A 5,371-nucleotide genomic window follows, 5' to 3' on the forward strand; every position below is an offset into this window, starting at 1 on the left:
AATTCCAGACCTGAAGGGCAGCTAGGGGCCACAGTCTCAGTGGTTCCACCAGGCTCTATTGGACCAGCAAACCTGGTCCCCACCTTCTTTTTTTTTTTTGCCTCCAAATGATTTTGAGTTTTGTTCCACATTGTTCTCCCTCTCTTATATACTGCTTGTAAGACTCAATTTGTACAAGCATTGGCATCACCTAGTAAGACTGAACATATACAAATTCTTCTTCTTGTTGCTAGGTGCTATTGAGTCAGCTCTGACTTATGGTGACTTGTGTATAACAGAATAAAATGTTGCCCAGCACAGGACAGGGCAATGTACATCTCTTATAACTCTGCAATTCTGCTCCCAGCTATGTACCCTAAGAACTCTTATACTTGGAAACACAGGAATGGTCAGCAGCATTGTTCACAATTATTTAGAAAAAACTGGAAGCAATCCAAGTGTCCACCAAGAATGAAATATATAATTATTGTATATTTATAAACGGAAATCTTACATAGCAATGAAAATAAAAAACTAACAGGTACATACCTCAAACAGATCATACTCACAAACACAGTATTCAAAGAAGCAAGTCACAGAAAAAAAAATGCAAATAATTCCATTTATACTACATTCAAAACACACAAAACTAAACACTGTTTTGTTTAGGGGTGCATAGAGGTGGTAAAGCTAAAGAAAACCAAGGGAATGATACTCTCAATCAAATCAATGATGCCCTAAAAGGTGTAGGGAAGGCTGAGTGATTGAGGCAGCCCACACAGGCAGCTTCTGTCAATGATTTATTTCTTAACTTTTGGGATGTTACACAGAGCACTCACATCAGTTTATTCTTTGAAATGTACATTTATGTCTTAGCCATTATTGTATAAATACACAATAATTATATATTTCATTCTTGGCGGACACTTGGTGAGTATAATCGATTTTTGAAATCCTATTTAATTAAAGACAAAACAAAAAATTATACTAGGAGTTTTTCATTTGGAAATAAAGGTCTTAGCTCTAAATCAAACAAAATAAGATCATTATAAGTTTAGAAGTAACTATAACTTATCAACTCTCATGACCTGACACCAGCTATACCCATTTTAGGATATATCACAATTAAACCTGTTTTACCAACCTCAATGTCCATTCTGACATAGAGGTAAACAATGAATATGGGCTTTGTGGCAACATAGATTTTTATCACTGTACAGGAAAGTGAAGAAACAACAGAGAAAATTTTGTGTGTGTGCATGCATGTGCATGCATGTGTATATGATGGAGAGTTGAGCTTGGTAAAATGAAATCTTATTTGGAAACTTAATTGATTAATCACTTTAAGCCTCTTTGAGTAGTTTACTAAGTCATAAACTCAACTTTTTCATCTGTGCAGAATAAGATATTTTATATAGTATACCATCTGAATTTTAGAAGTACCTTTATATCTACATGGGTTGCATCATAGCTTTTCTTTAATTAAAAGTTTCTATTTTTACAGGAAGGAGCTCTGGTGTCATAATGTTAAAACATTTGATTGCTAACCAAAATGTTGGCAGTTCTAATCCACCAGGAGCTCTGTGGGAGAAAGATGAGTCAGTCTGCTTTTGTAAAGATTTACAGCCTTGGAAACCCTATGAGGCAGGTCTACTCTGTTTTAGAGGGTTCCTATGAGTCAGAATTGACTCAGTGACAGTGGGTTTGGTTTAGTTTTATTCTGACAGGGACACTCATATCTGATTTCATATATTCCTTTCTCAAAGAGTGTTGTTGTTGTTGTTATGTGCCTTCGAGTCGGCCCCGACTCATAGCGACCCCTCCTTGGGTTTCCGAGGCAGTATCACTACGGAAGTAGATTGCCCAACCTTCCTTCCAAGGAATGGCTGGTGGGTTTGAAGCACCAGCCTTCTGGTTAGCAGTCAAGTGCCTTAGGCACTATGCTACCAGAGCTCCTTCTCAAATAGTAGGCTGATTTTATTCTATTCCAAAGCAGGATAATATAAGTTAGCTGAACCTGTAGACTCACTGAGTTATGCTTTATGTCTAAAATATTTTGATGCCCATAATGTTTATACCTTGAATCACCAAGACATGATTAAAATAGTAATACATTTAATTTTGTAAACTAAGAATTTTTTGTCACCAACTATAGAAAGTTCCATCAAAGATGATTAACATTTAAAAAAATTCTTAAACACTAATCTTTAATTTCTTTATGTAGAATTTCTCATTGCCCAGTAATATTAGATAACCATGATTTTGGAACAAAGTGGCCAGAATAAGTGAGTGAACTTTACAGTCAAAACAAGCAGGTTCAGGCTCAGGGCTGGGTGGTCAGGGAAACCTTTAGGGACAGAGAAGGTGTTACTGGAGCTCAGCCATGAAGGAAGATACGATGGGACACATTTTTTTGAAAGGAAATAGTAAGACCAGGTTAAGCAGACCCAATATCTGACCAATCCAAGGCAGAAGTGTAACTGGGTCTCAGGAAGGAAGAAGATCTAGTTGCCCTATTGGGAAAATAGCCAGATTTTGATCCTTGTCTCCTCTGTAGGGAGTTCTGCTGGCATAGTGCCTAAGGCATTTGACTGCTAACTAGAAGGTTGGTAGTTCAAACCCACCGGCCACTCCTCGGAAGGAAGACTGGGCAATCTACTTCTATAGTGATACTGCCTCAGAAACCCAAGGAGGGGTCACTATGAGTCAGATCCGACTCAATGGCAATGAGTTTGGTTTTTGTTTTTTTCTCCACTCTGTAGGTCTGTCTCATTCTTCTGTCTGCCAGCCACATTTTACTGCATTTCTAGCCTTATGGATCAAATGTCTAAGGAGCTCTGGTGGTGTAGTGGGTAAGGCATTTGGCTGTTAACCAAAAGGTCAGTGGTTCAAACTCATCAGCTGCTCCACAGGAGGAAGATGAGGCAATCTATTTCCATAAAGATATACAGCCTTGGAAACCCACTGAGGGTCACTATGAGCTGGAATTGACTCCATAGCAGTGGGTTTGGTTCGGTTTTTTGGATCAGGTATCTAACTCATAGCTCCACGCTGACACAGTTCTGGCCACCTGGAGTGAGGGCTGACCCTTGCTCTGAGTCCCAATTTCAAATTCTCAGGGGAAAGACTGTGATTGGCACAGCTTTGGTCTGGTGCTAATTCCTGGTCCAAACAATTGTGATCAGGGTAGAAAACTAGGAAGCCACCACATGGGATGGACAGACAGAACACTCAATTCTATCACTACAGAAAGACAGGAGAGAAAAGCAGAGGGGAGCAGGAAAGCTTTATTCAGCAAGGAGAAAAGCCTATGCAAAAACCTAAAGGTAGAAATGTGTATGATGTATCCAGTAACATTGTGTAGGACAATGATATGCAAAATTATGCAAAAGCACTAAGATAAAATTGGAGAAAGAGCTTGAGGCTATATTGGAGAAATTCTTGGATGTTAAGCTAAAGTATTTAAATATTTTGTAGGCTTTTTTATTAAAGAGCATTTGTGGCACAAGGCTCAACTAAGTACTTGACTGCTAACTAAAAGGTTGGTAGGTAGAACTCCCTCAGTGGCTCCATGGGTGATCTGCTTTCATAAAGATTACAGCCAAAACACCCTATGGTGCAGTTCTACTTTGGCACATGGGGTCTCTGTGAGTAGTAATCAACTTGATGGCAACATACATCAAATTTAGATAAGCATGTAACAGAGTTTAATAAAAAACATTTACACTTATGGAATCTTCAAAGGTTAGAAAGTGTTTAATACCAAATTTATAAGAATGATTATTACACAATTGATTATAATAATAAATGTTGAGAGCCTAAATATTCTTCAGTAGAGGAATGGTTTAAAGAATCAAAACTTGTCTGTCTGTTGTACTGTGATGGCCTACTTGTTGCTGTGAGGCTGGAGGCTGTCACTAAAAAGACAAGGAAGGAGGAAAAGACCAAAATAGATGTCAGAGGAGACTCTGAAACTTCCCCTTGAATGAAGAGTAACTAAAGCAAATGGAAGAAATGACAAGATAAAAGAGCTGAGCAGAAGATTTCAAAGAGCAGCTCGAGAAGACAGTCAGTCATTATAATGAAATGTGCAAAGAAAGCCAACAGGGAAGAGGTGCTTGACATTTTTCAAGCTGAAAGAACTGAAGAAAAAGTACAAGCCTCAAGTGGCAATATTGAAAGATTCTATGGGCAATATATTGAATGATGCAGGAAACAGCAAAAGAAGATGGAAGGAATATACAGAGTCACTGTACCAAAAAGAATTGGTCGATGTTCATCCATTGCAGGAGGTGGCATATGATCAAGAACCAATTGAATTGAAGGAAGAAGTCAAAGTTGAACTGAAGGAATTGGTGAAAAACAAGGCTCCAGTAATTGACAGAATACCCATTGAGATGTTTCAACAAATGGATGCCCCACTGGATGCACTCACTGGGCTATGCCAAGAGATTGGGAAGACAGCTCCTGGCCAACTGCTGGAAGAGATCCATATTTGTACCCATTCCAAAGAAAGGTGATCCTACAGAATGTGGAAATTATCGAACAATATCATTGATATCACACGTAAGTAAAATCTTACTGAAGATAATTCAAAAATGATTGCAGCAATATATTGACAGAGAACTTCCAGAAATGCAAGCTAGATTCAGAAGAGGACATGGAATGATGGATATCGTAGCTGATGTTAGATGCATCTTGACTGACAGCAAAGAATACCAGAAAGATGTTTATTTGTGTTTTATTGACTATGCAAATGCATTCAATTGTGTGGATCATAACAAAGTATGGATACTGTTGAGAAGAATGGGAATTTTAGAACACTTAATTGTGCTCATGAGGAACCTGTACATGGACCAGGAGGCTGTCATTTGAACAGAACAAGGGGACACTGTATGGTTTAAAATCAGGAAGGGTACTTTGGCGAGTAGCAATTGAGATCTTAAAAGCTAGCAAGCTTCCATCTAGATGCAACAATGGGTCTCTTCTCGTCCAAAGCAAAGAAAAATGAAGCAAACCAAAATCCATGGAAACAATTAGTCCCAGTGACTGGTACACCATCCAATCTGCAGCCTATATGACTATGAAGCCAGAAGAACTAGATGGTGCCCGGCTACCACTATCATCCACTTGGAAGGAGATCTATGTAGGGGATCCTTGATAGAGAGGGAGAACATTGTGGAACAAAACTCAAACTCATTTGGAGGAAAAAAAAGGACCAGGTTTGCTGGTCCGATAGAGCTTGGTGGAACCACTGAGACTATGGCCCCTAGCTGCCCTTCAGGTCTGGAGTTGAACCCACACCTGTGGTTTCCAGCCAAACAAAAGACAGGCATATGAGTTGAACAATTACCTCAAGTAGATACACTCCTTGGAGAGAACAATCATGGGA

This window comes from Orycteropus afer, unplaced genomic scaffold (genome assembly GCF_000298275.1).
Source record: "Orycteropus afer afer isolate SDZICR_OR568_19922 unplaced genomic scaffold, OryAfe1.0 scaffold00016, whole genome shotgun sequence".
Classification (NCBI taxonomy): domain Eukaryota; kingdom Metazoa; phylum Chordata; class Mammalia; order Tubulidentata; family Orycteropodidae; genus Orycteropus; species Orycteropus afer.